Source organism: Bufo gargarizans, chromosome 9, assembly GCF_014858855.1.
Source record: "Bufo gargarizans isolate SCDJY-AF-19 chromosome 9, ASM1485885v1, whole genome shotgun sequence".
Taxonomy (NCBI): Eukaryota; Metazoa; Chordata; class Amphibia; order Anura; family Bufonidae; genus Bufo; species Bufo gargarizans.
The window spans coordinates 144329431-144341742 of record NC_058088.1 but is presented as its reverse complement, the minus strand read 5'-3'; the positions used below and the strand labels follow the sequence as shown (position 1 = coordinate 144341742).

General features: G+C 45.3%; 1 protein-coding gene across 4 annotated transcripts in view; it reads left to right on the top strand.

Annotated features, from left to right (window-relative positions):
• The window catches only part of LOC122946423 (gamma-aminobutyric acid receptor subunit alpha-3-like), a 489200-nt gene that overhangs the window by 60092 nt on the left and 416796 nt on the right, over positions 1-12312 (top strand). The gene's annotated exons all lie outside the window — the stretch shown is intronic.

Here is a 12312-nt window from a genome sequence, read left to right as displayed (position 1 = left end):
TATGAAGGAGAGTTTTGCTTCCGCTCCCATCTTGGTACAACCTGATATCTCTCTGCCCTTCATAGTTGAGGTGGACGCTTCTGAGGTGGGTGTGGGTGCGGTCTTGTCTCAGGGTCCCTCTCCTGCCAAATGGCGACCGTGTGCCTTTTTCTCTAAGAAACTCTCCTCCGTAGAGAGAAATTACGATGTGGGAGATAGGGAGTTATTGGCCATCAAGTTAGCTTTTGAGGAATGGCGCCATTGGCTAGAGGGAGCCAGGCACCCTATTACCGTGTTTACCGACTATAAGAATCTGGCCTACTTGGAGTCAGCCAAGCGTCTGAACCCGAGACAGGCCAGATGGTCTTTGTTCTTTTGAAGGTTTAATTTTGTTGTCACGTTCCGCCCTGGGGTTAAGAATGTGAAGGCGGATGCCCTGTCACGCTGTTTTCCGGGAGGTGGGAATTTTGAAGACCCGGGTCCCATTTTGGCTGAAGGTGTGGTGGTCTCTGCTCTTTATCCTGAATTGGAGGCAGAGGTTCAGGCAGCCCAGGCAAAGGCTCCTGATATTTGTCCTCCTGGGAGGTTGTTTGTGCCTCTCGCTTTAAGACACAAGGTTTTTAAGGAGCACCACGATGCTGTCCTTGCTGGGCACAGAGCCACAGTGGATCTTATCGCTCGGAGATTCTGGTGGCCGGCGCTTCGTAAGTCGGTTGAGGGTTTTGTGGCAGGCTGCGAGACCTGCGCTCGTGCCAAAGTCCCTCATTCACGGCCATCAGGTCCTCTTCTTCCGTTACCCATTCCTTCCCGTCCTTGGACACATCTGTCCATGGACTTCATTACGGACCTGCCTCGTTCCTCGGGGAAAACTGTGATTCTGGTGGTGGACCGTTTTAGCAAAATGGCGCATTTCATTCCTTTTCCTGTCTTGCCCAATGCTAAGACGCTGGCGCAGGCATTTATTGATCACATTGTCAAATTGCATGGTATTCCTTCAGACATAGTCTCTGATAGGGGCACGCAGTTTGTTTCCAGATTCTGGAAGGCTTTCTGTTCTTGCTTGGGGGTTCAGTTGTCATTCTCTTCTGCTTTCCACCCGCAGTCGAATGGCCAGACAGAGCGCGTCAATCAGAGATTTAGGAGGATTGGTGTTCTTTTTTTGTCCCTTGCTGAGTTTGCTTTAGATAACCGTCGTCAGGAGTCCTCTGATAAGTCACCATTTTTTGGTGCATATGGGTTTCATCCCCAGTTTGGGACATTCTCTGGAGAGGGGTCTTCTGGTTTACCTGATGAGGAGAGATTCTCCTCGTCTTTGTCATCTATTTGGCAAAAGATTCAGGATAATCTAAAGAGCATGAGTGAGAGATATAAGCGTGTGGCGGATAAGAGAAGTGTGCCTGGTCCGGACCTGAATGTTGGTGATCTGGTGTGGTTGTCTACTCCCTCCTGGAAGTTGGGTCCTAAGTTTATTGGACCTTACAAAATCTTGTCCGTCATCAATCCTGTTGCCTACCGTCTTGATCTTCCTCAGACTTGGAAGATCCATAATGTTTTTCATAAGTCCCTATTAAAACCTTATGTCCAACCCATTGTACCCTCCTCTTTGCCTCCTCCTCCGATTGTGGTTGATAGTAATCTTGAATTTCAGGTCTCTAGGATTGTGGATTCTCGTCTTGTCCGCGGTTCTCTCCAGTACCTCGTTCATTGGGAGGGTTATGGTCCTGAGGAGAGGATGTAGGTCCCAGTGACGGACATTAAGGCCACTCGTCTCATCAGGGCTTTCCATCGGTCCCATCCTGAGAAGGTGGGCTCTGAGTGTCCGGAATCCACTCGTAGAAGGAGGGGTACTGTCACCGCCAGACGTCTGAGAAGTTCTGACAGATGTTCTTCAGAACCTCCTGCTTGAGGTTCTTTTGTTTTGCTTTCATTTTGTCATCTCGTTTCCCTCTCTCAGCTGTCATCTAGTTGCACTGATTGCATCCCTTTAAATCCCCTCCCATACTGCATTACTTTGCGGTTTATACAACTTCCTGTAGTGTGTACATGCTGGATGCTACAATTGATGCTTCTACAGATAAGTCTGTTCATTGATTTGTGTTTTCCTGTTTGCTTGATCCTAGGTGACCCTGACTCCCTCCGTATTAAGTGTAGGGAGCCGGTGGTCGTGTCCCCTCACTATTATAGGGTGTTCAGGTGTCATACAGTCGAGGCATGAGGGCATGCAATTTTCTATCATAGAGATCTTTGCATGGGCTGAGAAGACAGGGAGAGTTTCAGGGCTTAAATAGGGCTCACCCTTTTGTTCCTTAGTTTCGGATCAAGCCAGTCGGATCCTTATTTGTAACTTCTTGTTTTCTGTTACACCATCCGTGACAGGTACCATCTGGTAAGAACCTTGTATGCGTTTTCTTGAATTTTTATACACCTTGAGGTAATTTTTGGTGCAGTTAATGTGGTTTTGATATCCTTCTCTGTAAAGGTAGTATTCAAGTCTTTACCACTCCCTAATGTAATATAGGGAGCATGGTATTTCTAGCTCTAATAGGTTGTGGTTGATCCTCGAAAGGATTTTTGTGGGGTATTTGTCCTGGGACAATGATTTCTCAAACCAGGTAAGATTGTCTGTTTTTTCCCCTTTGTATTGTGCTTTTCTTTACAATATCTTTGATGTATTCATATTGTAATATATTCAGGCAGGGTAGGTGTAGTTTGGACTGTATGTCTGCAAGGTTGTGGAAAGATCCATTTTGGTCTATTAGATCATCTAGACCTACATTGCTCTTTTTTAATTGGGATGGCAGGGATTGATAGCCTGTATCTGAAGGACGAAAACAGTCCTTTATCTGTAACAGGGGCATGGGAATTTGGAACAGTAGTTTCTAATGTCTGTAATTTTCCAAACCCCCTATAGTCGTGTCTGCTAGTGATTTGTCAGTGTTTATCAGAGCTAATTTATCTGGATCTGAGAAGACCAGGGGTCTCAGGGGTAGTTGTGCAATTTCTTTTTCTATTTTTCTATTTTTATCCATTGTTTGGGCGAAGGATTCCTAATCCAATCTACCACTCTTGCTTGTTGTACCGTTTTATAAAATCTTAATATTGATGGTAATCCCATTCCTCCATGGGCAAACGGTAGTTTGTAGGATTTTATGTGAGATCCTGAGTTTTATATTACCCCAGATGTAGTTGGAACCTATCTTATGGAATTGTGAGATGAACTTGTTTGGTAACTTAATCGGTAACACTTGAAGAAGGTATGTGATTTTGGGGATGACTATGGAGTTAAAAATGTTCTTGCGACCCAGCCAAGAGATAAAGGTCGGCGACCACGAGATCAGTAGAATCTGGTATCTCTTTCAACAGTGATAGTTTAACTTAAAGGGATTCTGTCATCTCCACTAACCCAAAATCGGATTTTAAAGCTGTCATGCAGCACAGCTTACCTGTGCTCTTCTATCTTGTAATCCGTCCAGTAGTTTATGAGAAAATCGACTTTTATGATAATGCAATTAGCCCTGAAGGTGCCCAGAGGGGCGTTTTGTTCCCCTTAGTGTGCCCAGTAATGCCCCTCTTACAGTACCCAAAACGCCTTCCTTCCGACTGCCTAACCGCCCACAGCCTCATCCCTCTCCTCCCCTCCCTCACAGCCGAACGAACTCTCGCGCAGGCGCAGCACCCACTGAGGATTGCGCCAGTGCGATCTGCAGGAGACTGAGGGCAGGAGCTTCATCGTCGTCACTGGGCATGCGCCGAGCCCAGTGACCAGGCCCTTTTTTACAAATCGGCACTTTACAACTTTAACGGTTTATTGCTCGGTCATGCAACTTGGCACCCAACCTCCTTTTCTTCTCACAAATACAGCTTTCTTTTGGTGGTATTTGATAGCTGCTGAGATTTTTTGTTTTTCTGATATTTTCTCAAAAAAGTGTATTTTTTACTTTTTCTGGTAAAGTTGTTCAAATATAATTACATTTCTAAACAAGTTTGTGTCAGAATTTATTGTGCTACATGTCTTTGATAAAAAAACAGCTCTGACTTTCTGAGCACCTGTCATGTTTCTTGAGGTGCTAGAATGCCAGGATAGTATAAATACCCCCCCCCCAAATGACCCCATTTTAGAAAGAAGACACCCCAAAGTATTCGCGGAGGGGCATGGTGAGTTTATGTATGATTTAATTTTTTTTCAAAAGTTAGCGGAAAATGACAAATATATAAAGTTTCCATTTCTGCTAACTTCTGGCAAAAAATAATAAAATCTCCCACAGACTCACTATGCCCCTCAGTGAATACCTTGGGGTGTCTACTTTACGAAATGGGGTCATTTGTGGGGTGTGTTTACTGTTCTGGCATTTTGAGCAGGGCTAAATTGTGAGCAACCCTGTAAAGCCTAAAGGTACTCGTTGGACTTTCGGCCCCTTTATGCACATAGGCTGCAAAAAAGTGTCACACATGTGGTATCGCCGTACTCAGAAGAAGTAGGGCAATGTGTTTTGGGGTGTATTTTTACATATGCCCATACTGTGTGTGGGAAATATCTATGTAAATGACAACTTTTCCCATTTTTTTTATTTTTATACAAAGTTGTCAATTTACAGAGATATTTCTCTCACCCAGCATGGGTATATGTAAAAATACACCCCAAAACACATTGCCCTACTTCTTCTGAGTACGGCAATACCACATGTGTGACACTTTTTGCAGCCTAGGTGCATAAAGGGGCCCAAATTCCAATGAGTACCTTTTAGGAGGGCATTTTTAGACATTTGGATTCCAGACTTTTTCTCACGCTTTAGGGCCCCTAAAATGCCTGGGCAGTATAAATACCCCACATGTGACCCAATTTTGGAAAGAAGATACCCCAAGGTATTCCGTGAGGGGCATGGTGAGTTCATAAAAGATTTTTTTTTCTTGGCACAAGTTAGCGGAAATTGATATTTTTTAGTTTTTTCTCCCAAAGTCTCACTTTCCGCTAACTTGGGACAAAAAGTTCAATCTTTCATGGACTCAATATGCCCCTCAGCGAATACCTTGGGGTGTCTTCTTTCCAAAATGGGGTCATTTGTGGGGCGTTTGTACTGCCCTGGCATTTGAGGGTCTCCGCAATCATTACATGTATGGCCAGCATTAGGAGTTTCTGCTATTCTCCTTATATTGAGCATACGGGTAATGAGATTTTATTTTTTTCGTTCAGCCTCTGGGCTGAAAGAAAAAATGAACGGCACAGATTTCTTCATTCACATCGATAAATGTGGATGAAAAAATCTCTGCCAAAAATGTGCAAAAAAAATAATAAAGAAGGGAAAGGCGTCTGCCTTGACATAGGAGCTCCGCCCAACATCCAAACCCACTCAGCTCGTATGCCCTGGCAAACCTGATTTCTCCATTCACATCAATCGATGTGGATGAATAAATCATTGCTGAAATTTTTAAAAAAAAATTTATACAAAGTGTTTGCCAAAGCATATGAACACCGCCCCTCAGCTCATAAGCCTCGGCAAACGTATCTTTTTTACTGCAGAGGAGAAATCTTGTCTTGCAGCGCCGCATACACCGACTTTTGTGTAATCTGACAGTAGCGCAATGCTTCTGTCAGAATGCACATCAGTGCTGCAGCTGGTTGATCGGTCCACCTAGAAGGTGAAAAAAAAAAAAAAACAGGCAGCAATGCAATAAATTTATTAACATTAACTTTATATAACATTTGAAACAGAACATTAACTTTTATAAACTTTATTGAACTTTTGAAACAGAACATTAACTTTTTTTAATTTTTTTTAATTTTTTTTTACCTTTAGAGGATGAACCTCTCCTTCTCCGATAAAATCGCCCAGAGATGTGGCGAAGTACATTATGCACTTTGTCCGAGGTGAAAGGAGAGGTTTGTGGCAGCTCTGTGTGAAAGGGCCCTAAGACCCCTGTGTGCCTGTCCTGTGTCATGCAATCCCTATACTAATAGTGTACCTGTGTGTGGTACTTGCGGAAACACTCCCCTATGCATAGGGCAGGCTGGTCAGAACAGTCAGGACAAAAAAAGGTGGTGTCACGCCTTATTCCAGCCCTGCTACAGACACAACATCTTTTTCTTGGGGAACGCTGAGTTGGGGTACCAGGATAGACACTCGGGAAGTGTCTAGCATGTAGCCGGCTCACTACATTGGGGACTTGGGACACGGACCCCCCTGGATACAGGAGTTCCGAAATGATCTCTTCCTGGAATTTTAGGAAGAACCCTGTTCTCCCAGAGCGGGGTTTCGTAATGACTCCAGTTGCCCTTTCAATTTGTACTGTCGTGTCTGCGTGAATGGTGGACAGAAGGTAAACATCCCTCTTGTCCCTCCACTTCACCGCGAACAGTTCTTGGTCACACAAGGCAGCCCTCTCCCCCCGTGCAAGTCGGGTATTAACGAACCGTTGAGGGAAGCCCCGGCGACTAGGTCGCGCGGTGCCACAGCATTGAATTCCGACTAGATGTAAGTGCCGAAAGAGGGCCACACTTGTGTAAAGATTGTCCACGTTTAAGTGGTACTCCTTGTGGAGTAAGGGTGACACCAAGTCCCAGACAATCTTGCCACTGCTCCCCAGGTAGTCAGGGCATCCGACCGGCTCCAGTTTTGAGTCTTTTCCCTCATAGACCCTAAAACGAAATGTACAGCCTGTGGCCCTTTCACAGAGCTTATACAGCTTGACCCCATACCGGGCACGCTTGCTGGGGATGACAGGTTTTATTGTCAGCGAAATGCATAAAGCTCATGATGACCTCAAAACGTGCCCTGGACATTGCAGCAGAGAACATGGGCATGTAATATATTGGGTCTTTAGACCAATAGGACCGCAATACATTTTTTTTTGTTAGACTCATGATGAGGATAAGGCCCAAAAATATTTTAAATTTGGAAACTGTGACTGGTTTCCACCGGAAAGGCTGGGCATAGAATCTTTCCGGATTGGCGGTTATATAGTAACATAGTACATAAGGCCGAAAAAAGACATTTGTCTATCCAGTTCGGCCTGTCATCCTGCAAGTTGATCCAGAGGAAGGCAAACAAAACCTGTGAGGTAGAAGCCAATTTTCCTCACTTTAGGGGAATAAAAAATTCCTTCCCGACTCCAATCAGGCAATCAGAATAACTCCCTGGATCAACGACCCCTCTCTAGTAGCGATAGCCTGTAATATTATTACACTCCAGAAATACATCCAGGCCCCTCTTGAATTCCTTTTATTGTACTCACCATCAACACCTCCTCAGGCAGAGAGTTCTATAGTCTCGCTGCTCTTACCGTAAAGAATCCTCTTCTATGTTTGTGTACAAACCTTCTTTCCTCCAGACGCAGAGGATGTCCCCTCGTCACAGTCACAGTCCTGGGGATAAACAGATGATGAGAGAGATCTCTGTACTGACCCCTGATATATTTATACATAGTAATTAGATCTCCCCTCAGTCGTCTTTTTCTAAAGTGAATAACCCTAATTTTGATAATCTTTCAGGGTACTGTAGTTGCCCCATTCCAGTTATTACTTTAGTTGCCCTTCTCTGGACCCTCTCCAGCTCTGCTATGTCTGCCTTGTTCACTGGAGCCCAGAACTGTACACAGTACTCCATGTGTGGTCTGACTAATGATTTGTAAAGTGGTAGGACTATGTTCTCATCACGGGCATAGTCTGTCGTGTATCAGTTGGTTTCTGCCACAACTAAGTCATAGAGATCCGCGGTGAAGAACAGCTAAAAAAACTGAAGGGCCGATCCTAAATGAGCTGTTACCATGCGAACTCCAGACTGGGCGGAGAAAGGTGGCAATACAGGTGCGGCGGAAGCAGGGGATTGCCAATTAGGGTTTGCCAGCACCTCTGGGGTACTAAGGTCTCTACGGGCTGTGAACGTGGTGGCTGCGACGGGGGAGTTTGTTCCTCCCTGTAGAAACGCTCTTTTGAATCATAATTGGAAGGTTATTACTTTATGGTCACTATTTCCCAGATGTCCCCCAACCTATATGTCTGTTGTTCTGTCAGGCCTATTGTTTAATACCAAGTCCAGTATGGCCATCCCTCTAGTTGGGTCCTGAACCAGTTGGGAGAGGTAATTGTCTTTGGTTATTGCCAAGAACCTCTTTCCTTTATGAGATATACAAGTTTCAGTTTCCCAGTTTATATCTGGGTAGTTGAAGTCCCCCATAATAACCACCTCATTATGATTTGCCGCCTCGTCTATCTCGTTTAGTAGTAGATTTTCTGTGGACTCTGGTATATTAGGTGGTTTATAGTAAACTCCTATTAGTAATTTATTGTTGTTTTTAGTTCCATGTAGCTCTACCCACAGTGACTCCACACGTTCATGTTCCTCACTTATATCTTCACGGAGTGTGGCCTTTAGACAAGACTTTACATAAAGGCAAACCTCTCCGGTTTTGACGATCCTTTCTAAACAGACTGTAACCTTGTACATTAACTGCCCAGTCATAGCTATCGTACAGCCATGTCTCAGTTATTCCCACTATGTCATAGTTCTCCTCACACATCACTAATTCCAGCTCCCCAGTTTTATTAGTCAGGCTTCTGGCATTAGGATACATACATTTGAGAGGTTTCTGTATATTTTTTACCCTACACCTTTCCTTCTGAACTGTTCTAGTCCCTCCTTCCATTCCTCCCTCAGTCCCACTACCTTGCCCCCGGTGTCTATTTGCACTATCTTCCCCTCCTAGAATGTAATTTCCCTCCCCCCCCAGTCCCTAGTTTAAACACTCCTCCAACCTTCTAGCCATCTTTTTCCCCAACACATTTGCCCCTTCCCCGTTGAGGTGCAGCCCGTCCCTACGATAGAGCCTGTAGCCGATAGAGAATTCGGCCCAGTTCTCCAGGAACCCAAACCCCTTCTTCCTATACCAGTTCTTGAGCCACTTGTTAATCTCCCTAATATCCCGCTGCCTTTCTTGTGTGGACCGTGGTACAGGCAGTATTTCGGAAAATACTATCTTTGAGGTCCTTGCCCTAAGCTTTTGACCTAAATCCCTGAAATCCTTTTTAAGGACTCTCCACCTACATCTAACTTTGTCATTGGTTCCGATATGGACCATGACCGCTGGATCTTCTCCAGCCCCTCCCAGTAATCTGTTAACCCGATCCGCGATGTCGAACTCTAGCTCCATGAAGACAACACACTGTTCGGCGATCACGGTCTTTGTGACAGATTGCCCTATCTGTTCCCCTAATAATGGAGTCTCCCACTACCAGCACCCGTCTGGCCTGCCCTGCTCTCCTGGTTCCCTGCTTACTGGAGCTGACATTCCCCTGACTGGCAGAGGAAGTGTCTGGCTGCAGCAGTGCTGTCCCTGGACTGGCATCCAGGGACAGCATAATTTTCAAGTCTGCCAAACGTGCAAACTTGTTGGGGTGTGTCAGATCAGGGCTAGCCTCCCTAGCACTCTTCCCTCTACCCGCTTTCTAACTGTTACCCAGCTATCTCGGTGAGAAAGTATTTTATTTATACTTGGGTATATGTTATTTTTATTTCTTAGTTCTTATTTTTTTAATATTATATCTGTCTATTATTTTTCTAATCTTAAATAATTTACTTTATGTTTTACTATTCTTTAGGTTTTGATATGGTATACAAAAGGGCCTGATTTTTTGGGGACAGTGTAATAAAAAAAAAAATACAATAAAGAAAAAGTACCTGCAGTAGAAAATGAAATCTTTTGAAACTAAGTATCAGAAGGATCATGTGCCTACATGCAGGGCTGCCATCAGAAATTTTGGGGCCCCTTACACAGCTCAAGGCCTGGGCCCCCCCTCCTACCCCGCCCCTTTAGAATCCGTCCTGACTCCACCTCCCCTCCACCCCCAAGGACCTACCCCCAATTTAATTATTTTTTTACAACTACAAAGACAGTAAAAAATTATAATCAGTGATTTCAGTAAGTAATTAATTTTTGACCAAATAATATGAAGCCTGCTACCACGACAAGGTAGACTCTTTTAAGCAGGACCCTACACCAACACTAACTACACTACCTGTTCTAATCTACCCTAGCAATCTTCCCCTGGCACATTTAAGAAAAAACACCTTAAAAGCACAAGGTTTACTGTTACAGTGTTATGGGGGGATCTGTGGATGACTTACTGTTATGGGGGACTCTGTGGAGGACTTACTGTTATGGGGGGACTCTGTGGCGGACTTACTGTTATGGGGGGAATCTGTGGAGGACTTACTGTTATGGGGGGAATCTGTGGAGGACACACTGTTATGGGGGGAATCTGTGGAGGACACACTGTTATGGGGGAAATCTGTGGATGACACACTGTTATGGGGGAAATCTGTGGATGACACACTGTTATGGGGGGAATCTGTGGATGATGCACTGTTATGGGGGGAATCTGTGGATGATGCACTGTTATGGGGGAATCTGTGGATGACACACTGTTATGGGGGGAATCTGTGGATGACACACTGTTATGGGGGAATCTGTGGATGACACACTGTTATAGGGGGAATCTGTGGATGACACACTATTATGAGGAATCTGTGGATGACACACTGTTATGGTGGATCTGTGGATGACACTTTTATGGGGGATCTGTGGATGACACTCAACCACTCTCAAACCCAACTGGTCAAACTTGTTAAATAGATCCCAAACACAATATGCACAATAACACCCCCACCCCCTCCAACACTTAATTAACCCCTTCATGGCCTAAACATTTTCAAAGCAGAACACAAAGCTAAATAGGGCTGGTTGGGCTGGCAAGGGAGGGGTTAATAACAATAAGTGATGGAGGATCATGGCCCTGTAGGATAATCCAGAAAACAGCTTTGCATTTTACCCCCGAGCAAAGACCACACAACATAGAGCTGCCTAGCCAAGTAGACAACATAAGGATCAATATGAAAATAAATAATTTGGAGCCTTTGAAATAGCTCAGCTCAGTATGCGGCACAGGCTACTGTCACACTGCCGTTTCTGGGTCCGCCTGTGAGATCTGTTTCAGGGATCTCACAAGCGGCCCCAAACAGATCAGTTTTGCCCCAATGCATTCAGAATGGATAAGGATCCGTTCAGAATGCATCCGTTTGGCTCCGTTTGCAGCGTTTTGGTGTCCGCCTGTCGGTGCGGAGCCAAACGGATCCGTCCTGACTTACAATGTAAGTCAATGGGGAAGGATCCGTTTACATTGGCACAAATATGGTGCAATTGCAAACGGATCCGTCCCCCATTGAATTTCAATGTAAAGTTATGACGGATCCATTTGACCTACACTTAGACTTTTTTTTACTGAGTTATGCAGACGGATACGGACACCAACGTTTGCATTATAGGTGCGGATCCGTCTCCGCACCTAAATGCAGGTGTGACAGTCGCCTTACTGAGCTGAGCTATTTCAAAGGCTCCAAATTATTTCTTTTCATATTGATCCTTATGTTGTCTACTTGGCTCGGCTGCTCTATGTTGTGTGGTCTTTGCTCGGGGGTAAAATGCAAAGCTGTTTTCTGGATTATCCCCATGATTGTCCATCACTTATTGTTATTAACCCCTCCCTTGCCAGCCCACCAAGCCCCAGCTATTTAGCTGTGTGTTCTGCTTTGAAAAAAATACTGTATGCCACCATCAACAGTAAAATGATAACATTATTTATGAAAACAAGTAACCTAATGGACCTTAATGAATCGTTGGAGTCCGTCCGGTCCAACATGTGATGGAGTGGAGCATGGAGCCGGCACTGACTCCTTCCTGGGCTGGCTAAGTGGGGCGAGGAGCGAGGGCACTAGGGCAGCTGGGCAGGCTTCCACCACAATTCTTTCCAGATTCAATTCTAGTCCCGCTCCCAGAGGCCAGAACAGAAGTCAAGCCTGCAAACCAGAATTGACAGTGTCTGGCAGTGGCAGGCAGGCTGCGGCGCGCTAATCTGAAGGCGGCATCACGGCATGAGGCGGCAGCAGGCAGCGGACAGCGTCTGACGTCACCTGCCGCTGCGCAGCTACATTCCTCTGCGCAGCGGCTCAGAGCCTTTTAAAGGGGAATGCAGCCGAAGCCGGTATACCAGGTATAATACGGGAATCAGCGGAGCGGAGGGGGGGGGGGTTCGGGCAAGGAATAGAGATAGGAAGTTCGGATCTTTCAGATCAATCGGTTGATTTGAATCAGCTCATTCAAATGAACCGATTCATGAATCGGATCTTCGGTTCACTTGCTGAGTCTACTGACTGAAGATCCTAGGTGGTGCGCATGCGCGGATGCTTCGATTCACTTGCTGACTCGCTGAGTCGGCTCTTGGTACATTGTCTGAGCTCTGACTGAGTGAGTCAGGAATGAAGGGAAGCGGACAGGAGGACTCAG